Source organism: Diaphorina citri, unplaced genomic scaffold (assembly GCF_000475195.1).
Source record: "Diaphorina citri unplaced genomic scaffold, Diaci psyllid genome assembly version 1.1 scaffold67, whole genome shotgun sequence".
Lineage (NCBI taxonomy): Eukaryota > Metazoa > Arthropoda > Insecta > Hemiptera > Psyllidae > Diaphorina > Diaphorina citri.
In genome coordinates, this window is record NW_007377504.1 from 333,838 (window position 1) to 359,569 (window position 25,732).

General features: G+C 36.9%; 1 long non-coding RNA gene across 1 annotated transcript in view; it reads right to left on the reverse strand.

Moving 5' to 3' along the window:
• Positions 1-25,732, reverse strand: part of LOC103519715 — a 49,705-nt gene that overhangs the window by 12,028 nt on the left and 11,945 nt on the right. The window contains exon 2 of the long non-coding RNA XR_001809817.2: positions 22,278-22,319. This is a non-coding gene — a long non-coding RNA (uncharacterized LOC103519715). The remainder of the gene's footprint in view (positions 1-22,277; positions 22,320-25,732) is intronic.

Genomic DNA, 25,732 nt, shown 5'->3' on the forward strand with positions numbered 1-25,732 from the left:
AAAAGGAGAACCAGTAATATCTATATATTCAGAGTACAGCTTGGCCCTGTGAAGGAGGAACAAAATACAAATGAAAGATTATGGAAGTGAAGAGAGAAAGGAGCAGATATTTTTAGCAGGAAGGAGGGAGGGGGAGAGAGAGAGAGAGGGAGGGAGGCTAGGAGGGAGATTCTATCACCTGTGTCGTGTTGTTTTTGTTCAAGAAAAATTTCACTCCCATTTCCGCCCCACTACGAAAAAGAGAGAGAGAGATATGGGGGAAGGGAGAGAGAGAGAGAGAGAGATTCTATCACCTGTGTCGTGTTGTTTTTGTTCAAGAAAAATTTCACTCCCATTTCCGCCCCACTACCCTCTATTTCTCCCTCCTCAAGAGAGAGAGAGAGATATGGGGGAAGGGAGAGAGAGAGAGAGAGATAGAGAGAGAGAAAGGGAGGGAGATTCTATCACCTGTGTCGTGTTGTTTTTGTTCAAGAAAAATTTCACTCCCATTTCCGCCCCACTACCCTCTATTTCTCCCTCCTCTTATGTCTCTTGTCTTTCCTTTTCCTCACTTTTCTCCTTCCCTTTTCTACTTCGTTTTCATCTCCTCCTCTTCCCTCCTTCATTTCCATTTACTCCTATACTTCCTTTTCTCCCTCTCCTCTTCCCTCTCCATTTTCTCTACCCTCTATACTTATTCTACCTCCTCTGGTGTCTCTTGTCTTTCCTTTTCCTCACCTTTCTCCTCCTCTTTTCTCTCTCCATTTTTTCTACCCTCTATACTTATTCTTAGGCTTGCCAAATATCCAAAATGTCGATTCGGGACGCGAATCCGCGAACATAATTGCCAAATCTGCGAACATAATCGCCAAATCCGCGAACAAAATCGCCAAATCCGCGACCATAATCGCCAAATCCGCGAACATAATCGCGTGTCAGAACTTCTGAAAATTAATCATGTGCACCAAACATGAAGTCCGTAATGCTCTCCCTCCCTCCCTCCCTCCCTCCCTTTCTCTCTCTCCCTCTTTCTCTCTCTCCCTCTCTGCTGATTTGAAAGGAAATCAACTTTGCCAATGGAAAAATCAACAAAACACCTTGGGTTTTGAGCACCTACTCTCATTCTCGTACACTTTTCATTTTCAGTCCCTACTATACTTTCATCTTGAATTCCTGATCAACAGATACCATTACTACTCGTACCATCAGAACTTGATCTGCCAGAAAAATCAATCCACACCAAATCCATAGCCCGGCGCGCGGCGTTTTCAAAAAGCCATCGCGAAAGATTTGTGGTGGACGCGAAGGATTGGTGGACAAATCCCCACAACGAGGTTAGGAAAAGTTCATTAGCTCTGCCAGCCAATAAGAGTTGAGATTGAGCCATCTCATTTCGTATCTTATTCGCCTCGTCTGAGATCTCATTTGGTCTCTCATTCGTCTCATCTGAGTTATCATTTCGTCAGCAAGCTTTTAGAGGATGCTTTATCTAGTTCCAATTTCAGATATGCGAGGAACAGAGACACGTTTCAGGTGTTATCCTCGTAATTATGTATGTCAAGCTAGATACTCCACAGAGATGAAAGAAAACCCGTACAAAGAACAAACTATGCATAAATTAGAGAGTTAACCAATGTGAAACTACATGGGTAAAACTGAAGGGAGAAGAGAGAGAAAAGAGGAATGAAAGAGGAAAAGGAAAGAGGGCAGAAAGAAGATTTGGTTCATAACAATTTTATAGGTCAGTAAAAATCGCGAAATGCGCGAATGTAATCGGAAAATCCGCGAACAAGATGGCCGAAATCCGCGAAGATTAATGGTTCATATCCGCGAATTTTATCGGTCAGTAAATCCGCGAACATAATCGCGAATCCGCGAACATAATCTGCCAAATCCGCGAACAATAATCGCGAATCCGCGAACATAATCGCTAGAAATCCGCGAACATAATCCTGAAATTCTACGCGAACATAATCGCGCATAATTCCGCGAACATAATTCCGATATCGAGAACATAATCGCCAAATCCGCGAACATAATCGCCAAATCGCGAAATCCGCGAATATAATCGCGAAATCCGCGAACATAATCGCCAAATCCGCGAGCATAATCGCGAAATCACATAGGTACGATATGTATATAGGTACGATAGGTGATAGGTAACATACCTATTATTAAAAACAGATAAGCAAAATACAGTCGAACCTGGATAAACGAGAATTCAAGGGACCAGCTCATTTTTTCGTTTAAGGCTGTTTAATACAACATTTTCTCGTTTATAAAGGTTTAGCAAAGAAGTGGAAGAGCAAACTGATGAAAGCATGACACATTTAAACAAGTTAAGAACAAATTCTGATTTATAGAGGTAGGTACCTAATTTTAAAGTTAAAAAACGCGTCCCGAATTTTTTCTGGGACAGAAACGGAAATTCGGGACAAAACGCCCCAAAATGAAAAACTGAACGGGACGCCGGGACACCCCCTGAAATTCGGGACTGTCCCGGCCAATTCGGGACGTTTGGCAAGCCTACTTATTCTACCTCCTCTGGTGTCTCTTGTTTTTCTTTTTCCTCACCTTTCTCCCTTTTCTACTTCGTTTCCATCTCCTCCCTTTCATTTCCATTTACTCCTATACTTCCTTTTCTCCCTCTCCTCTTCCTCTCTCCATTTTCTCTACCCTCTATACTTATTCTACCTCCTCTGGTGTCTCTTGTCTTTCCTTTTCCTCACCTTTCTCCTCCTCTTTTCGGCTTCCTTCCCATCTCCTCCTCCTCCACCTCCTTTTCGCCTTTTTATCCTTATCTAACCTCCTTAAAGTACAGTTCCTCCCTCGCTCTCCCTCCTCCTTGTCCCTTGAACTCCTCCTCCTCCTTTATCTCCCCTTCTCCTTTTTCTTCCCCTCCGCCTCCTCCCAATTCTCCTCCTCCTCCTTCTTGTTCCTCATCTCACTATCTCAACCTTGTATTTAAGCATTTTGCCTTGTTTTTCCTTCCCCTCCACCGACCTTGTTTCTTCCGACACTGTTGTTACTTTTTGTTTATTTGACTTTTAATTTTCCAGCAGGTACTTGGTGTGAACTTGCGAGTTGTCGTAACGATTGTACGAAATTTGTGTAATCGTAATGTTAAAGCGTAATATCTACATTTAATGCACAGTGTAGGTAGGTACATTTAATGTAAAATGTACTTTTAATATACAGTGTACCTTTAACGTAGGTACATAATGAAAAGGCGAGAATTATATACGAAATATATCTGGGAACATAATTGTTTCAGAAGACAATACATACATGAGAACAATTATGTGAAGAATTTCAAGCCTCTGGTACAACGTAAATGAGATAAAATGGTGTAATGATACTTTTATCTGGGTTAAATGGTGGTTACACCTGGTACTTTCACTGGAGATCGCCAGTTAGGTTCTCTACCGAGGCAGGGAATTTTATTCTCATTAAATAATTTGCGAATTCGACCACGTGATAAAGTTCCAAAGGCATAGTTTACTATGGTTAGATCAGAAAGAACTGAAAGGATCCCTTAGGGTTCTAAAAACTTTAATTTAATATACAGTGTACCTTTAATGTACATAATGAAAAGGCGAGAATTATATACGAAATATATCTGCGAACATAATTGTTTCAGAAGACAATACATACCTACATGAGAACAATTATGTGAAGAATTTCAAGCCTCTGGTACAACGTAAATGAGATAAAATGGTGTAATGATACTTTTATCTGGGTTAAATGGTGGTTACACCTGGTACTTTTTTAATATACAGTGTACCTTTAACGTACATAATGAAAAGGCGAGAATTACATACGAAATATATCTGCGAACATAATTGTTTCAGAAGACAATACATACATGAGAACAATTATGTGAATAATTTCAAGCCTCTGGTACAACGTAAATGAGATAAAATGGTGTAATGATACTTTTATCTGGGTTAAATGGTGGTTACACCTGGTACTTTCACTGGAGATCGCCAGTTAGGTTCTCTACCGAGGCAGGGAATTTAATAATTTGCAATTCGCACGACGCACGACCACGTGATAAAGTTCCAAAGGCATAGTTTACTATGGTTAGATCAGAAAGAACTGAAAGGATCCCTTAGGGTTCTAAAAACTTTATTATACATACGAAATATATCTGCGAACATAATTGTTTCAGAAGACAATACATACATGAGAACAATTATATGTGAAGAATTTCAAGCCTCTGTAGAACAAAAAAGGAAATAAAATGGTGTAATGATACTTTTATCTGGGTTAAATGGTGGTTACACTAGCCTGGTATACCCTCGTTGGAGAACGCTGGTTTGAATATCTACCGAGGTACGGAATTTTATTTATTCTCATTCACTTGTGAAATTGACCACGTGATAAAGTTCCAAAGACAAGGTTTACTATGGTTAGATCAGAAAGAACTGAAAGGATCCCTTAGGGTTCTAAAAACTTTACTAACACAGTCACGGACATTTCTGTCTCTGGAAAGCCGGAAAACTGGAAGCCCTGGAAATGGAAACAGATTGTACCTATAACAGGGTATTTCCAGGGGCAGATATCAACACTGTGACCGTCTCCAAATGTGTTCACTGTGCACTGGTCACAAACGGTCTCAATCTCATACAAACAGGGGAAAACAGGCATTGAGGTGTTAAAAGACCTATCCAGCCATCAGCATAATTCTGAAGGAGTCATAAATAGCGTTCTAATAATCTTCTACATAACACGTGGAAATGAAATACAACTATACAACACCTCCCACCTCCCGACACACGTTTCCACTGGTCACACAAGCTTATAGAAAAAGAAGCTCATAATATTAAAAAAATACGAAAAAAAGGGACCCAAAAAGAAGCAGTCAGCCTCAAAGAAAATTTAATGTAGAAAAAAATTTCTTATACATTTAACTTTACGTATGAATGAACAAATCTTTCCTCGAATTTCTTTCTCTTCCTTCCTCTTCTAGGAAGAGGGTGGGTGAGAAAAGGAAAAGGGGGAGGAAAGACGGTTCCGCCACAATCAGGAGTCCTCTCTCTCTTCCCCTCTCTCTCTTCCCCTCTCTCTCCTTCCCTCTTTCTCTCTCTCTCTTTCAATATTAGTATTATTTGAGGTATTTCAAGTCCTTCCTGCTTTTCATTATTATGATTCAAATTACAAGCACGGTTGGATATTTCCAGGGGCAGATATAAACACTGTGACCGTCTCCAAATCGCTGGTCACAAACGGTCTCAATCTTATACAACAAGGGAAAAAAAGGCACTGATGTGTTAAAGACCTATCCAGCCAGCATAATTTTGAAGGAGCCATAAATAGCTTTCTAATAATCTTCTACATAACACGTGGAAATGAAATACAACACCTACCACCTCCCGACACACGCAGATATAAACACTGTGACCGTCTCCAAATCACTGGTCACAAACGGTCTCAATCTTATACAACAAGGGAAAAAAAGGCACTGATGTGTTAAAGACCTATCCAGCCAGCACAATTTTGAAGGAGCCATAAATAGCTTTCTAATAATCTTCTACATAACACGTGGAAATGAAATACAACACCTACCACCTCCCGACACACGTTTCCACTGGTCACACAAGCTTATAGAAAAAGAAGCTCATAATATTAAAAAAATACGGAAAAAAGGGAGAAAGGAGGGACCCAAAAAGAAGCAGTCAGCCTCAAGGAAAATTTAATGTAGAAAAAAATTTCTTATACATTTAACTTTACGTATGAATGAACAAATCTTTCCCCGAATTTCTTTCTCTTCCTTCCTCTTCTAGGAAGAGGGTGGGTGAGAAAAGGAAAAGGGTGAGGAAAGACGGTTCCGCCACAATCAGGAGTCCTCTCTCTTCCCCTCTCTCTCCTTCCCTCTCTCTCCTAACCTCTCTCTCCTTCCCTCTCTCTTTCAATATTAGTATTATTTGAGGTATTTCAAGTCCTTCCTGCTTTTCATTATTATGATTCAAATTACAAGCACGGTTGGACATTGCGGATGTTGTCAAAAGTGCTGCCGAGATGTTCAGAAAGAAAGATTTCTTCATACAAGAGCGTGTTTTGGAGCCAAAGGCTTTTTTGTGTGTTTTATTTGAGTGTTATTTCCTCTAGCTGTGTAGGTAACCACAGGTATGTACGTAGGTATTTTTACTTTCTATTTTATGTTCTATCTAGCTAAGTTTAATGAAACTAAGAACTCAATACGAGATATAAAGGTAATGGGTGTGCAGCAGATCCCAACTCTGAAGATAACTGACTTTGATATCTAGATTCTTGTAGAATGACAACCGTGCAAGGAATATATCTGTTCCTGTTCCTGCTTTGGAATGCATAACTCAGTATTGTGAGGCTTAAAAAGGTTCGACAAAAATAATTTTAATTGCTATCAATGTTATCATACAAATTCTTGGCATACAAATACATAGTCTCAATCGACAACTCTCTCCTTCTTTCTCTCTCTCTCCCTCTCTGCTGATTTGAAAGGAAATCAACTTTGTCAATGGAAAAATCAACAAAACACCTTGGGTTTTGAGCACCTACTCTCATACTCGTACACTTTTCATTTTCAGTCCCTACTATACTTTCATCTCGAATTCCTGATCAACAGATACCATTACTACTCGTACCATCAGAACTTGATCTGCCAGAAAAATCAATCCACACCAAATCAATAGCCCGGCGCGCGGCGTTTTTAAAAAGCCATCGCGAAAGATTTGTGGTGGACGCGAAGGATTGGTGGAAAAATCCCCACAATGAGGTTAGGAAAAGTTCATTAGCTCTGCCAGCCAATAAGAGTTGAGATTGAGCCATCTCATTTCGTATCTCATTCGTCTCATCTGAGTTATCATTTCGTCAGCAAGCTTTTGGAGGATGCTTTATCTAGTTCCAATTTCAGATATTCGAGGAACAGAGACGCGTTTCAGGTGTTATCCTCGTAATTATGTATGTCAAGCTAGATACTCGACAGAGATGAAAGAAAACCCGTACAAAGAACAAACTATGCATAAATTAGAGAGTTAACCAATGTGAAACTACATGGGTAAAACTGAAGGGAGAAGAGAGAGAAAAGAGGAATGAAAGGGGAAAAGGAAAGAGGGAAGAAAGAAGATTTGGTTCATAACAATTTGATAGGTCAGTAACTATGTCTGAAAAAAGAGTGGGGTGGGTAGGGGAGATTTTAGCTGTAAATAAAGGGGAAGCATTACGAATGCGTTCCTAATTACTAGCTAAGAGGAATGAAAGAGGAAAAGGAAAGAGGGCAGAAAGAAGATTTGGTTCATAACAATTTTATAGGTCAGTAAGTATGTCTGAAAAAAGAGTGGGGTGGGTAGGGGAGATTTTAGCTGTAAATAAAGGGGAAGCATTACGAATACGTTCCTAATTACTAGCTATCCTTTAAGTAGCGAATGTTTTACAGGACTCATAATATTTTGTGTCTTCTTTCTGAATGAGATTCACTGTATATGGGTTAATGTCCTTTAGTATGATCAACAATCCTCTGTATTCTCAAATAATCAAAGGGCAAGAATCAACAAGCCTTGCTGCTAGAGCTAAGTCTCAACGTGGACATAAAAAGCTGATTTTTCCATGGTAATTTACTTTTTACAAGTTAAAATGTTTAATATGTACTTATCCCCATGTAAAGAAATAAAGAAAAGAACTATACTTACATACTTTTAGTTAATTTCCGCGCTCTATCTCGTATTATGGGTTACTGTCCTTTAGTATGATCAACAATCCTCTGTATTCTCAAATAATCAAAAGGGCAAGAATCAACAAGCCTTGCTGCTATTAGAGCTAAGTCTCAACGTGGACATAAAAAAGCTGATTTTTCCAAGGTAATTTACTTTTTACAAGTTAAAATGTTCAATATGTACTTATCCCCATGTAAAGAAATAAAGAAAAGAACTATACTTACATACTTTTAGTTAATTTCCGCGCTCTATCTCGTATTATTCTTTCACAGTAAACTTAACGTTTCCTAAGTAGCTCAACAGAAGATAAACATTATCCCGCGTATCATTTCGAACGGTTCTAATTTGCTGAGAGCAAATCTAGCATGAGTAACATCCCAACATAGCGGTAACAACTACTGGAAATAAATTAGGCAGTAAACTTAACGTTTCCTAAGTAGCTCAACAGAAGATAAACATTATCCCGCGTGTCATTTCGAACGGTTCTAATTTGCTGAGAGCAAATCTAGCATGAGTAACATCCCAACATAGCGGTAACAACTACTGGAAATAAATTAGCACAAGCTTGAATTTTTGGCGGAGCACCAAAATACATTTTCTCCTTGTTTTTCTCCCCACAACACACCAGGTTGGGGGGTTCTGAGGTTGACACACAAGGGGGGTGTAGGGGGACAAACATTTTAGGTTGAAAAAAGGAAGTTAGACATTTTGTGCTGGAGGATGTCAGGGGCATATTTTGCCTGAATGAATTCTGACATGGTCGGGTATGGACCTGACGTTGCCAAATTAGCAATGTTTTGACCAACAGAATGGAAGCTTTGTGTTTCAACGGATTGGAAATAGCACTCTTATACCTAGAAACAGGCACATGACATTTCCACAATAACCTACTTACGTAATGAAAACGTATTGTAATGACATAATAACAGCCACAAATGGAGAATATTAAGTAGGTTCTGTAGAAGAAAATGGTGGATGTGCCAAAGTGACCTTGGGTGTATTTGTTCAGAAACTAAATATTATTTTACTCGATGGGACCAAATAACTGGAATTTCTTTTTACACAATCGAAATAGATGATGTGACGAATTAACAATTAAGAAGGTACTATAATAAATGGACCAATTTTTTTATTATTCTTCAGTTTCATTTTACATGTTATTGATGATGTTATTGTTGAAAACAGCACTTGGACGCTATCTAATTTGAAACACATTGTTCTCTGCAGAATTTAGTTCGACAAAAACGCTTGTAAAATTCAGAACACATCCATTTTCGCAAGTTATTATGATGATCAGGTATTTCTTGTTGTATTATCTTCTACAATTCACACGTCCTCCATTCCTTCTTCGTCTCGTAAAACTCTTTCTTCATCCCTTATCCACTTCGTCCTTCTAATATTATTCTCTCCACTTTTCCATCATCCATGGCAATTTCTTTATCTCAACTTCCTTTTCGCCTTTTTATCTAACCTCCTTAAAGTACTCAGTTCCTCCCTCGCTCTCCCTCTACTCTTACTCCTCCTTGTCCCTTGAACTCCTCCTCCTCCTCCTCCTCCTTTATCTCCCCTTCTCCTTTTTCTTCCCCTCCGCCTCCTCCCAATTCTCCTCCTCCTTCTTGTTCCTCATCTCACTATCTCAACCTTGTATTTAAGCATTTTGCCTTGTTTTTCCTTCCCCCCACACCGACCTTGTTTCTTCCGACACTGTTGTTACTTTTTGTTTATTTGACTTTTAATTTTCCAGCAGGTACTTGGTGTGAACTTGCGAGCTTTATCTCATAAAGTTACACTCTTGCATCCGTGAAAACCTAGCATTCGGTTCTGTCAAGTTTTCCCACAGTATTCTTGGATTTTGTTTTATTTCATCAACCCATATTTTCAGTTTATTATTCTCTTTATTGTCCTATTTTTCATCCATGTTTTCATTTAGGTACAATAAAGATTTTCAAGTTATTTTCGGTGCATATGTATGTAGTTGACAAGATATTTTTGGCGTACTTCTCTGATAAGTATACCTAGTCACTTTGGACTTGAAGAGGCCTCCAGGTTATCTTTATCATTTCATTTTCATTCTGTCAAATTTCGTCTTCTTTTATTTCATATCTTTCTCAAGTTGTGTTCTTCACACATTTTATTTTTTATTCCTTGTACTCTACGTCTAGGTACAATAAAGATTTTCAAGTTATTTTCGGTGCATATGTAATATGTAGTTGACAAGATATTTTTGGCGTACTTCTCTGATAGGTATACCTAGTCACTTTGGACTTGAAGAGGCCTCCAGGTTATCTTTATCATTTCATTTTCGTTCTGTCAAATTTCGTCTTCTTTTATTTCATATCTTTCTCAAGTTGTGTTCTTCACACATTTTATTTTTTATTCCTTGTACTCTACGTACTTCTTGTTGTATATTTATTTATGTTTTACATTACTTTTTTCATCTCTCCGCCCTCCGCCTATACTTATGCTGTGTCTTATGATGATGTGTTTATATTCTTGTTTTTGTGCCTTCAATTTCAACTTCTCTCCTACCCTCTTTGTTAATACTTTGACAATGTCAGAAAGTTATGTCATTTCTTTTCTTGATTGAGAGGCGAGGAGATTTCTTTGAATAAAATGAGTTCTTGTTTTTGTGCCTTCAATTTCAACTTCTCTCCTATCCTCTTTGTTAATACTTTGACAATGTCAGAAAGTTATGTCATTTCTTTTCTTGATTGAGAGGCGAGGAGATTTCTTTGAATAAAATGAATCCCTTTTCTGTAAAAATGTTGATGGAGTCAGAAATAGAAATGTTTTTACGAACGCTTTCTTGTAATCCATTTTTGGGTAACGTCTTCTTCTAAATTATATTTGTGTAATTTACTGCTGTTATCCAATCTTGGACTTTAACTTAAAAGGCAATTTAGGTACTAGTCCTCTTATACGAGATTCTCTTAAAAGAATCAAATCCGACTTACATAATTTACTTTCAAAACTCATTATAATAAAATAATATTAGTTACACAACTATATTTCCAGCAGAGAGCAATAACACTTAAATAATAAAACCAAAAAGAAATGATTAGAACGAGAAAACTAGGAAAACTGTGGTTCATAAAGAAGGAAAAAACTCTCCGTTTCAGTGAAAACCAAAATGTCTTCCCCACAGAAAAATCGAGATTCTCTTAAGAGAATCGAATCCGACTTACATAATTTACTTTCAAAGCTCATTATAATAAAATATTATTAGTTACACAACTATATTTCCAACAGATAGCAATAACACTTAAATAATAAAACCAAAAAGAAATGATTAAAACGAGAAAACTAGGAAAACTGTGGTTCATAAAGAAGGAAAAAACTCTCCGTTTCAGTGAAAACCAAAATGTCTTCCCCACAGAAAAAAGGCATTTCGCCTTTGAGAAATAGAATGGACTTTCACCAATTCAATTAAGAGCTATAGAATTTAAGATAAATCAAAATGTGATAATAATTGAATAACACTTAAATAATAAAACCAAAAAGAAATGATTAAAAGGAGAAAACTAGGAAAACTGTGGTTCATAAAGAAGGGAAAAACTCTCCGTTTCAGTGAAAACCAAAATGTCTTCCCCACAGAAAAAAGACATTTCGCCTTTGAGAAATAGAATGGACTTTCACCAATTCAATTAAGAGCTATAGAATTTAAGATAAATCAAAATGTGATAATAATTGTCAGGGCGCTTTTCTTGTGGTGAGAGGAAGGAGAGGGAGGCATGTTTTCTCTCCCTCCAGTTGTGTGATGGCATTTCTTCCCTCTTTAACAGTTAACCCACAGTTCGAGGATGTTCCCCTGCAAAGGGGTGGTGTGATGAAGTAATGTCTGACATAAGGGGCTCTGTAAGAAACCTCGACCTGATAACGAATGCTGACGGCGGGCATGAAATCTCAACGTTATAGAGGACAATGAAAGGGTTAACTTTGCTACAAGGGTGATTTCTAACAGGAAGTGCAGCATATCATGACTCCGGAGTCGAGGACAAGATATTCGATTCCCCTCTTGGTACACTAACTTGTTCACACAAGAGCGTTTTTTGGAGCCAAAGGCTTTTTTGTGTGTTTTATTTGAGTGTTATTCCTCTAGCTGTGTAGGTAACCAGGTAGGTATGTAGGTATGTTATGTTCTATCTAGCTAAGTTTAATGAAACTAAGAACTCAATACGAGATATAAAGGTAATACCTAGGTGTGCAGCAGATCCCAACTCCACTAACTTGATTTCCTTTACTTAATGAATATTGCAATCTAAGGAGGAAGAAGTTGAACAGACATGTGGAAATGTTCAAGTCATGCTGCTTTGATTAATGTTTGGTGGTGTTGTTGATCTTCTTCTTGTTCAAGTTTGGTGTTGGTTGTTTCAAATAAATTTGCATGACATTTTGCGGATTCGATCTTGTACTGCTATAAAGACCACTTATTTCCAATCCATTGCCGTCTTCTTACAAAGGCATTTTTCGTTGAAGTCTCTCTTCGCATTTAAGTTAAGCCTGATGGCTGATGGGAGCTTGCTGGTTTCGAGTTGAACTTTCTCATACAAAGCAAACCGTAGAACACGCCTAACACATGCTATCTATCCAATTTTTATTACCTATACCTACCTATAAAATCACATTGTTATGTATAGCTAAACCTATAGTTCACTTTGAGCAAGAAGCAAAGGTGTCATAAAATTTGCGAAATTAAATTAAATTGTAAAATTTTATACGAAGACAATTAACTAACTTGATTTCCTTTACTTAATGAATATTGCAATCTAAGGAGGAACAAGTTGAACAGACATGTGGAAATGTTCAAGTGATGTTGCTTTGATTAATGTTTGGGGTTCTGGTTGATCTTCTTCTTGTTCAAGTTTAAATTCGAGTTTGGTGTTGGTCGTTTCAATTAAATTTGCATGAAATTTTGCGGATTCGATCTTGTACTGCTAAAGACCACTTATTTCCAATCCTTTGCCGTCTTCTTACAAAGGCATTTTTCGTTGAAGTCTCTCTTCGCATTTAAGTTAAGCCTAACTCCCATGGCTGATGGGAGCTTGCTGGTTTCGAGTTGAACTTTCTCATACTAAGCAAACCGTACAACACGCCTAACACATGTTATCTATCCAATTTTTATTACCTATACCTACCTATAAAATCACATTGTTATGTATAGCTGAACCTATAGTTCACTTTGAGCAAGAAGCAAAGGTGTCATAAAATTTGCGAAATTAAATTAAATTGTAAAATTTTATACGAAGACAATTTTATGGCTCCAATTTTATTGCATTTTGACATGTTTTTTCTCCCGTACGGGAGACACCTTATATTTTACAGGGAGTTATAACATGAAGCATTTTACTCATCTACTTGGATTTCACGTCATCACAACTTTTGATATTTTATACACTTTGTTACTTTAAGTTTCACTTTGACAATTTAGATTTAGATTGTAGAAGAAAGAAAACTGTGAAAACTATTTTGACCTACTTTGAGCAAAAGTGGACGATGCAAAATTATTGGGAGTGAAGGATAAAGATAGGTAACTAATGCTTATACTATACCTTTATCGGGCTAAACCGATAATATTGACGAGATAAAAAGTCTAATAAATTTGTGGGCTTTATTAAGCTTTGAATGAAAACAAGAAACTTTTTTTTGGGGGGGGGGGGGAAACGACCAACAGAATGGAAGCTTTGTGTTTCAACGGATTGGAAATAGCACTCTTGTACCTAGAAACAGGCACATGACATTTCCACAATAACCTACTTACGTAATGAAAAAGTATTGTAATGACATAATAACAGCCACAAATGGAGAGAAGTGATCTCTATTTCTATACTCACAATAGTACAAGTATTATTATTGCCATTCTAAATTACCCCCTGTGTGGCTCGTGACATAAGATTGAAAAGAAATTACCCTGCCCGAATATATAGGACTGAAAAGTACCTTTACGCCAGCAGTCTAAACAAGGTCTCGTATATTTGATGGGATAGGCTATGATATGATCAACAATGATTGGTGAGTCTTTGTCAAATGAGCTAACTGATGGCTCATGGTGTGCTAAGTATCCTTCAGCAATTTCAAAATGCGAGATCCATCCTCACAGGTGCCCAAGGTAAGTTTTGCCTGATACTCGAAATTGAAATATGCTTTCTACCAGGTACCACTCAGCACTGAATTTTTATAACCGTAAACGATGGGATAGGCTATGATATGATCAACAATGATTGGTGAGTCTTTGTTAAATAATGAGCTAACTGATGGCTCATGGTGTGCTAAGTATCCTTCAGCAATTTCAAAATGCGAGATCCATCTTCACAGGTGCCCAAGGTAAGTTTTGCCTGATACTCGAAATTGAAATAAATATATGCTTTCTACCAGGTACCACTCAGCACTGAATTTTTATAACTCTCAGCTAATACGTTATATTATCTGTAGATAATAATTCGATATCATGGTCAAAAGTGACGTTAAAACCGAGCATTACGTCGGTAGCAAGCCGATAAACAGACGTTGAAACCTGGGTGGTCAGCCGCCCCTGGAATGATGACTGTATAGTGCTAGTGCCATCTCATTATTTAAATCTCTCCACTGCAATGCCATCATTCCACACTATTATGAAAAACTATTTCCCAACTCTTATAACCCCCCCCGCGTCTAACCTCTACCACCCAACCATCCCCTGCATGGCTTTCAAATTTAATTTCCACGTAATGACTAAACTTTCTTTCTAAATATTTAAGTAGGTTCTGTAGAAGAAAATGGTGGATGTGCCAAAGTGACCATGGGTGTATTTGTTCAGAAACTAAATATTATTTTACAAATAACTGGAATTTCTTTTTACACAATCGAAATAGATGATGTGACAAATTAACAATAAAATTAAGAAGGTACTAAATGGACCATTTTTTTTTTTTATTATTCTTCAGTTTCATTTTACATGTTATTGATGTTATTTTTGAAAACAGCACTTGGACGCTATCTAATTTGAAACACATTGTTCTCTGCAGAATTTAGTTCGACAAAAACGCTTGTAAAATTCAGAAGAGTTGGAATCGCGCACTTCCTCCTCGTAAAATCTTTCCACTTTAATGAGCAAACGTGAGTGGAACTCTAGAGGTTTTGTTGGAGTATTTTTCATGCAGGTTCGCTTTCAGTTGTTGAAACTTTCCAGACTTTCCTAAGGAATGAATATGAGTAGAATTGAGTACAATAGAAAAGATGAGCACAACAAATCTTCCAGTCAGACCTAGACCCATAGTCTTGGTTGTTAATTTGATAGTGATGTCCTAAGAAAGTCCACAGTTCAAGTTTAGCGAAAAAATGGAAAAAATGTGGATGCAATCGAGGAATCAAAAATCAAAACGGTTATTTTTATTTCAATGAGGAAAGAGTGAAAGTAAATCGAAATAGAGCTCAAAATCACCATCAAATTAAAATGGTATTTCGAGTAACAAGAGTAAAAAAAAGCATTACCAAAGTAAGAGAGAAGTTCTAGTTAACCCTTTTCTATTTGAAGGTGGCACTCACACGTTTCGTTATTTGGTCAGTATTGTGAAAATGCAGCTCACGTATTTAATTTTCCATGTGTGGGTAAATTTTTATCAATTCTTGTTACCCATTTCGAAATAAATGGATACATTTCTGAATAAATAAATCGTATACCTGTAAGAGGCTGGATTAGGAGAACGAAAAAATTGAAAAGTGGAGTGTGGAATAGCATTGGGGAATGCAATTTATTGAGGCTTAATATTATGTTGCGGTTTAGAAAGGAAGGTTGGAGGGACTGCTGGGTAAAGGCTAGGGGATAACACCATCATGAAAAGTAGTTTCATTATTTGGTCAGTATAGTGAAAATGCAGCTCACGTATTTAATTTTCCATGTGTGGGTAAATTTTTATCAATTCTTGTTACCCGTTTCGAAATAAATGGATACATTTCTGAATAAATAAATCGTATACCTGTAAGAGGCTGGATTAGGAGAACGAAAAAATTGAAAAGTGGAGTGTGGAATAGCATTGGGGAATGCAATTTATTGAGGCTTAATATTATGTTGCGGTTTAGAAAGGTAGGTTGGAGGGACTGCTGGGTAAAGGCTAGGGGATAACACCATGAAAAGTCAGGACTATAAGGAGGGAGATATTAAGCTCCCAGCTTTGTGTCTTAGACTTTTGTGTCAGATTTCGACATAAGTTTTACAAACTGATGTTAAAACCGAGCACTACGTCGGTAGCACGCCGATAAAGAGACGTTGAAACCTGGGCGGTCAGCCGCCCCTAGAATGATGACTGTATAGTGCTAGTGCCATCTCATTATTTAAATCTCTCCACTGCAATGCCATCATTCCACACTATTATGAAAAACTATTTCCCAACTCTTATAACCCCCATCCCGTCTAACCTCTACCACCCAACCATCCCCTGCATGGCTTTCAAATTTAATTTCCACGTAATGACTAAACTTTCTTTCTAAATATTTAGCCGCGTCTAACCTCTACCACCCAACCATCCCCTGCATGGCTTTCAAATTTAATTTCCACGTAATGACTAAACTTTCTTTCTAAATATTTAGAGAAAACAATTCACACGGTGTGGAGTTGGAATCGCGCATTTCCTCCTCGTAAAATCTTTCCACTTTAATGAGCAAACGTGAGTGAAACTCTAGAGGTTTGATTGTTGGAGTATTTTTCACGCAGGTTCGCTTTCAGTTGTTGGAACTTTCCAGACTTTCCTAAGGAATGAATATGAGTAGAATTGAGCACAATAGAATAGATGAGCACAATAAATCTTCCAGTCAGACCTAGACCCATAGTCTTGGTTGTTAATTTGATAGTGATGTCCTTATGTCTAAAAAGTCCACAGTTCAAGTTTAGCGAAAAGATGGAAAAATGTGGATGCAATCGAGGAATCAAAAATCAAAACGGTTATTTTTATTTCAATGAGGAAAGAGTGAAAGTATATAAATCGAAATAGAGCTCAAAATCACCATCACCACCCTATCAATTCAGGCGCAAACTTTAGGAAAATTCACGTTTAAATGTTAAATGAAATGGAAAAATGTGGATGCAATCGAGGAATCAAAACGGTTATTTTTATTTCAATGAGGAAAGAGTGAAAGTAAATCGAAATAGAGCTCAAAATCACCATCACCACCCTATCAATTCAGGCGCAAACTTTAGGAAAATTCACGTTTAAATGTTAAATGAAACATTTAACTCCAGAAAAAAAAAAAAAAGCTATGACTTTTGAAACCCAATTCAAGGATTTGATATTTAGACAGAGAATAAAAGAATATGGAAGGGGCAAGGTAGAACTTCGATAGCGAATATACACAACTAAATGACTGGTACAAAAGCATAAAATAAAATTGAATTACTGAAGACGTTCTTCAATAGGAAAAGTACAGAAGGTCAAAAGAAAGCCTTATAGCCTACTTGAAATTGAAAGGTTAAGAAAGAAGAACTTTTTATTTTACGATACAAAAAGTCCAAAAATATAATCTTGATATCAAGCTATCAAGGACGGTAACGATGAAGTTCAAATGAAATTATTTTTAGCCTGCTTTGAAAGTTATCTTCAAGAGCACTAAACCTACATTACCTACCTATCTATCTTATCTACCTATACAATAAGTTAGTCTAACATAAGTTGTAGCAGAAACTAAATCCCCGCTTACAGCTCAAAAGGGGAGAAAGAAGTTGGAAGAATTATTTATCTATCTTGTGAAGAAAAGATAATAAATATTAAAACCGAGGATAATACAAAACATCATCTGAATATTGGAACATAAATAAAGAGAAAACTGCAGCGATTTCCTCCTGAAACTTCAACCGTCAGGGCCGAACATCAACCGAGAAGTGGGGGGAGATAAATAATACCATTAGCCAAGAGGCGTTAGGAGTGCGTTTCTAAGCGTCGCGCCGCGTCCGTCTTTAAATGGAAAAATGTCCCCTAGTTGACCTGAACTATCAGTTGAAGGATAACCAGAAAGATTGTAAAAATGGTTTGTTAGAAATTGTTGATGATGTCTTTCAATAAGAGGAAAACCCAAAAGAAAGAAAGGGAAAATTAATGCTCAGTAATATTCAAACCCCCATTAGTATAAGCTTAAGCCATCCCTTGGGGCAGTTGCCCCAACAGCTAAACCTCAGAGTGGGTTTTTTGTGAATGGAGTTTCGAACCCCCATACTCCCCACTCTGGGATACAACCCTGATATCTTGGAAACTCTGGAGAGGCCAGGGGAAGAGAAATCAAAATTCGCTCAGCAGGTGGCAATACAATCACTTCTCTTCCCTCCCAAGCCATTGTACTAAGTTTCAATTCCTTCCTAAACTTATAATACAGCTTGAGATTCCCCTCTTGATAAAGTTTACACGTAGACCAATAAGACGCCACCAATTCTTTGAGACCAAAAACATGCAGAACAAAATGTACGTAAACCTTGGTAAAAGTAGGACCATCAGCTACGTAGACCTTGGTAAAAGTTGGGCCATCAGCTTGGTATTGGTAAAAGTAGGGCCATCAGCTACGTAGACCTTGGATAGCAATTCTACATTCAAACATCTAGATTTGCCCACAATGACGACAGGATCTAGATTTGCCCATAATGACCTAAGTTATACTTTATTGCTGAAATTCACGACATGAGAGCATGTGACAGTTAAAGAACACAGTCAGGAGACAGGTAAAGCAAAAAATGTTGGAGAACTTTGATTTCATGATTCCTATACTGAGTTTTGTCTCTCACACCCATAGGTACATACCTACTTGTAATTATACCTACATCTTCTCATTTCAGCAGGTCTCAAAAGTTCCATGCCTACTTTTTCTCAAGTGTTCATGTTCTTCTTATAGGTACTTCTTGTTCATTCTTCTTTTATTTCTTCTCATTTGTTACGCCTTGAGCTTGCAAATCTACATTCAAAGATTCAAACATCTAGATTTGCCCACAATGACGACAGGATCTAGATTTGCCCATAATGACTTAAGTTATACTTTATTGCTGAAATTCACGACATGAGAGCATGTGACTGTGACAGTTAAAGAGCACAGTCAGGAGACAGGTAAAGCAAAAAATGTTGGAGAACTTTGATTTCATGATTCCTATACTCAGTTTTGTCGCATGTGACAGTTAAAGAGCACAGTCAGGAGACAGGTAAAGCAAAAAATGTTGGAGAACTTTGATTTCATGATTCCTATACTGAGTTTTGTCCTTGTCCCTCACACCCATAGGTACATATTAGGTACTTGTAATTACCTACATCTTCTCATTTCAGCAGATCTCAAAAGTTCCATGCCTATACTTTTTCTCAAGTGTTCATGTTCTTCTTATAGGTACTTCTTGTTCATTCTTCTTTTATTTCTTCTCATTTGTTACGCCTTGAGCTTTTTTGTCTCTATTATTACTTATTTCCATGGTTGCACCTCACTCTTCATTCTTTCAAGTTTTGTTTGAATCCTCTTTTCTCTTGTTCCCCAACTAAATTTTGCTTCTTCCTTTTCATCCTTTCCTTTAACAAAAAATGCTCGATACCTTTAGGTACCGTATACAAAATATTGGTACATAAAAGTCTGTACCATGTGATTATGTCCCAATAAAACATAAATAATAATTTACCAATGATTTAACAGCATACTTTTTTTAGATAGACCTTTTTTGCCTGTGAAGTGCAGAATTCCGAGATAGAACACGAAACAAAATTTAATCTTTGAAGTCACAAAAGAATGGGAACACAGAAACTTTTTCTATTCTTTTCTCTTTCTTTTGAAGCACCCAAGTTTTGAATATTGAATAGATCATATCTCCCATTTTGGGTGTAAGGTTTGTCTCTATTATTACTTATTTCCATGGTTGCACCTCACTCCTCATTCTTTCAAGTTTTGTTTGAATCCTCTTTTCTCTTTGTTCCCCAACTAAATTTTGCTTCTTCCTTTTCATCCTTTCATTTAACAAAAAATGCTCGATACCTATAGGTACCTACGTATACAAAATATTGGTACATAAAAGTCTGTACCATGTGATTATGTCCCAATAAAACATAAATAATAATTTACCAATGATTTAACAGTAGGCGCCTACTTAGAGCAACAGTATCTACCTAGGTACAACATTTTTATTCGACAGTGATAACTCTTTCCACCACCAAAATTGTACAGTCATTAATTAGGCAAAGTACAAACAAGTCCCATGTGTAATTTATTGGGCAATATGAGGAAGGTAACAAACGCCAAGTCAACAGGGATATTTAAATATTTTATAATCACAATAAAATGGGATGAGCACGAAATATGTACCTCTTATGATAAATTATGGGATTATTACACCTATATTTTGTATTTATTTGTTCTCTGATACGCCATTAGTTACAAAATATCCAAATGAACAGCTTTGGAACTCTCAATTAGAACATGATAATTACATCAGCAAAAAATAGTCCACGCGAGAACATGTGTTTTAAATTTGTGAAAAATCTGTAGCATATTTTTGTCATGATGTTCATATTTTTTTCCCGTCATAATTGGTTCAATTTATGGGACACTAATGGGGTCATAAAGTGCTCATATGTTCCTGTCATAAAATAAAAGCATGCCAATACACGACATAATGGGAAACAGAATAATGAGGTATCCTATATGTATATGTTGACAAATGGAGCTAATGAGTCCCTTTGCTTTTAGCTTGAACTATTATTAACTATTGAGGTAAAATTCTTTAACACAACTACTTGCGGACTCCTGATTAACTCCTGTGACAGAGCATTTAGCTGTCTAGGGTCCAGGCAAGGTTGTTCTTCTATGAGCAATGAAAAAGACTGTGTAGGCCCTTCAAAAGTCTAATAACGCTGTCAATATTGGAGTTGTAGCCAAACTCATTCACACAAAGCTAACACTACTAATAAGGTAATACACAGCAGGGGTTTCTACATCGCCAAACCCTACGTGATCATCAGAATAGAAGACTCTGTTTAGACATATTTAGGACATGATGTCACTTGCTCGCAAGAAGACGCTATAGGCAACTATTATACGAACTGTGAATACTATGACATGAAACCGTGGATATGTTCCTTTTATAGACATATTTAGGACATGTCACTTGCTCGCAAGAAGACGCTATAGGCAACTATTATACGAACTGTGAATACTATGACATGAAACCGTGGATATGTTCCTTTTAAAATATTTTTATGACAGGTCATAAAAGAATCCGAGTTGAAAAATTATGTACATCATTCGTACCAGGGGAAGGGTGTTTGAATGGAAACGATAACCATATTACGTCAGCTATAGACTTCTGGAAAAGAGTAGCTTATGAAACATTCAAAAAACTTCCCTCCCCGTGAATATCCGTGACAAATATGAATCTGGACCACATTCTCCAATTTGGTGAGCTTCAAGGATCAAGAAGTATGTACATTCAATCAATCCCGTTCAATGATTTAATAAATAGAACGCTCTCGATACAATTTCTACCGAAAGGTAATCCGGATGCTGCCTTAAACCAGGAAAAAAACACCGGTATAGCTTGTGTAAATAAATTAGCTTTCTACAACTTACTACAGCTCATTCGCCCGTAAAAGCTAGACCATCCCTCCTCACACATGAGGATATGAAAAGTAGAATAGAGAATAGTCGAAAGGAATGCTTTTAAACATCAAAAGCAGCTTTTACAAAAATATATAAAACAAAACAAAAACCTGAAGAGAAAAGTAGCTTCGAGATGGAAATGAGGCAAGAGTTTTCCTCCTGAGTACCTTTAAATGTCAGAGGAATAAAAGAACTACTCTTGTATAAGCATGAGAGGAAACTACATAACTTTTGTATTAGATACCATTTCAAAACCCAATAAAGCTGGAAGGTATTTTTAGAGGTGTAAAATTCAAATATCATTTTGAAAGAGTGAATGACGATATAAGGTGAAGTTCATAACAGAGCTAATCTTAAAATAAATGTAAATAATTATTGAAATAATAATTATTTAAAGAATCTTCACAAATTAAAATAATTTTCAAAGACAATTGAGATTCGACATTCAACTAAAGAAAGTTTGGTGAGCTTTCGGGAATACTCAGATTCCCATCGTCAGACCAAGATCGCGAGAGAGGTGTTGACTCTACGAGCGCTGGAGTTGAAGTGAGACTATGGTATGCGGTTTAATAGGTTTATGTGGGGTGTCTTTTATCAAAGACAAGTAGAAGTAAACAGAAGCTTTAGTGGACATCATAGAAGGTACATATAGGTATTACATAAGATCTAATAAATACCCGGTATGAAAATATTAATAAACACTTTAAAATAAAAAATTTCAAATACACAATAATTGAGATTCGACTTTCAACTAAATCTCTCGCAATCTTGGTCTGACGATGGGAATCTGAGTATTCCCGAAAGCTCACCAAAATTTCTTTAGTTGAATGTCGAATCTCAATTGTCTTTGAAAGAGCTAATCTTGTTTGCACACATTAGAGTGAGACCTTCGATGGTGATGAGGGAAGAGTACGGAGTGGGTATACCTACCTAAATAAATATATATACGACTAATTTCGGAAAGTTAAGTACAGAATTATGTACCTAGATATATCAATAGAGGGGAAAAAACTAGAAAAAACTTACCCGTTCAAAGGGACTACTCGTTATACCTCGTTCAATGGGTTACTGAAACATAAACACAATAAATTCTCAATTAAAATGGTATTTCGAGTAACAAGAGTAAAAAAAAAGCATTACCAAAGTAAGAGAAAAGTTCTAGTTAACCCTTTTCTATTTGAAGGTGGCACTCACACGTTTCATTATTTGGTCAGTATTGTGAAAATGCAGCTCACGTATTTAATTTTCCATGTGTGGGTAAATTTTTATCAATTCTTGTTACCCGTTTCGAAATAAATGGATACATTTCTGAATAAATAAATCGTATACCTGTAAGAGGCTGGATTAGGAGAACGAAAAAATTGAAAAGTGGAGTGTGGAATAGCATTGGGGAATGCAATTTATTGAGGCTTAATATTATGTTGCGGTTTAGAAAGGAAGGTTGGAGGGACTGCTGGGTAAAGGCTAGGGGATAACACCATGAAAAGTCAGGACTATAAGGAGGGAGATATTAAGCTCCCAGCTTTGTGTCTTTGACTTTTGTGTCAGATTTCGACATAAGTTTTAATCTTTGCTGAGATTTTCTGGGAAAAGGTGCACCGGGAAAGGGGTTGAATATTAAATTGTCTTTTCTTTTCAGAAGTCCGGTCATATTTTTAATTATTTTAACTTGAGTTTCCCAATAATTCTGAAGCAGTAAGAATAAGAATTCTCTCTTCTAGACATATAATCTCTTATTCGTATTATAATACCCCTCTTATGTATTTAAATTTAGCAGCGATTTCAAACCAGAGTCCACTGGTTCCCAATGCAATTAACCCTTTCCCGTCTCTCACAGGATGTGAGATCAGCGTTCCTCCTCAAGACACACTGATGCTGTGAGTACCAAAGAGGTCAAACAATAAGGTAGACAGATTTATATGGAACAATGGCGAAGAAAAAGATCAAATTGTCTTTTCTTTTCAGAAGTCCGGTCATATTTTTAATTATTTTAACTTGAGTTTCCCAATAATTCTGAAGCAATAGGAATAAGAATTCTCATTAGACATATAATCTCTTATTCGTATTATAATACCCCTCTTAATGTATTTAAATTTAGCCGCGATTTCAAACCAGAGTCCACTGGTTCCCAATGCAATTATCCCTTTCCCGTCTCTCACAGGATGTGCGATCAGCGTTCCTCGTCAAGACACACTGATGCTGTGAGTACCAAAGAGGTCAAACAATAAGGTAGACAGATTTATATGGAACAATGGCGAAGAAAAAGATTTTTATCTGAAAGTTTGGATTTTAAGTAAAATCTCATTCTGCTGATGGTAACCATAGTAGAAACCTAAATCGAAGTGTGAAGGGATTCAGCTAACAATCGATGAGGTACTATTTATATTAACCACCAACGACTACAATGACGCTACACAACATGATTGTGACCCAGAAAGAGAATCAATGGAAAATTCTATCAAATGAAAACTATGTCCCCCAGGAGTAGGTACCTACCTCACCCGTGTTTATCCCAGTTGGGAGACCTCGTAGAGGTACCCACTTGGGGTGAAAAAATTAATTCAAAAACGAAAAGTCAGGACTATAAGGAGGGAGATATTAAGCTCCCAGCTTTGTGTCTTAGACTTTTGTGTCAGATTTCGACATAAGTTTTAATCTTTGCTGAGATTTTCTGGGAAAAGGTGCACCGGGAAAGGGGTTGAATATTAAATTGTCTTTTCTTTTCAGAAGTCCGGTCATATTTTTAATTATTTTAACTTGAGTTTCCCAATAATTCTGAAGCAGTAAGAATAAGAATTCTCATTAGACATATAATCTCTTATTCGTATTATAATACCCATACCCCTCTTATGTATTTAAATTTAGCCGCGATTTCAAACCAGAGTCCACTGATTCCCAATGCAATTAACCCTTTCCAGTCTCTCACAGGATGTCCTCAAGACACACTGATGCTGTGAGTACCAAAGAGGTCAAACAATAAGGTAGACAGATTTATATGGAACAATGGCGAAGAAAAAGATTTTCAAGCACCCCAGGACTGGGATATATTTATCGTATTATAAAAACTTGCCCGGACTCACGTATTAGGTGCACGTGTGCATTTAGAGGTGGAAAAGCACCTCCCTTCCCCTTTCCTTGTGGTACTATTTATATTGACCACCAACGACTACAATGACGCTACACAACATGATTGTGACCCAGAAAGAGAATCAATGGAAAATTCTATCAATAGAAAACAATGTCCCCCAGGAGTAGGTACCTACCTCACCCGTGTTTATCCCAGTTGGGAGACCTCGTAGAGGTACCCACTTGGGGTGAAAAAATTAATTCAAAAACTCGCAACTTTTCATCCCACACAGAAAAAAGTTCCACCAAACATTTTAAATCCGGAAAAAAACCATCAAAATTCACACGCCAAAAGTTCTCTCTAATTTTCCGAAAAGTATAATGGTGGGAAAATAATCAGGTTTGATGGCTAACCACAGTTGAGGCTCTGACGACAATTTTCCTTTTCTCTTTGTGATTTCGGGCTGAATTTCTCCTCGACAGGCAGGTCTACAGAACATGCCTAACCTTTGTGAGATTTACATCTAGTTATCTAGGTACACATTATTTGCTATTTGTCACCCATTAGAATGTCATAGATGTGACAGTAGGTAAATCAGGTAATCAGGGAACTGTTAGGCCTCACAAATTTGGGTTCTCCATAGCTTCAACCAAAGGACCTAAAACTAAACTGTCCCGAAAAATCTCGGAGGTGTGTTTGATTTGAATCAAATGAAAAAGGAAATTCCTTCGATTTGATCAAAATCAATCTCACCTGTTAAAAACTATCCTATTATCTATCAGGTAATCAGGGAACTGTTAGGCCTCACAAATTTGGATTCTCCATAGCTTCAACCAAAGGATCTAAAACTAAACTGTCCCGAAAAATCTCGGAGTTGTGTTTGATTTGAATCAAAAATGAAAAAGGAAATTCCTTCGATTTGATCAAAATCAATCTCACCTGTTAAAAACTATCCTATTATCTGTATCCATTCTAATAAACAGGAACTGTTAGGCCTCACAAATTTGGATTCTCCATAGCTTCAACCAAAGGACCTAAAACTAAACTGTCCCGAAAAATCTCGGAGGGTGTGTTTGATTTGAATCAAATGAAAAAGGAAATTCCTTCGATTTGATCAAAATCAATCTCACCTGTTAAAAACTATCCTATTATCTGTATCCATTCTAATAAACAGACAGACAAAAATCGTCAAATTTTAATTTGTCTTCTCTAATTCGTTTCTACTTCTCTAATTTCTAGGAAACACAACAACATTGGTAAATCCGAATCCCAAGGTCATTCATGTTCCTTCTGAAAGTCATCAGTAAGAATGAGCCATGGGAAAGAATATTAGCTGGAATTTTGGATTAAATGACTTGATATCTAAAGAATAACCACGAACGGAAACAGCAAAAAAATAACAACTACTTTTTTT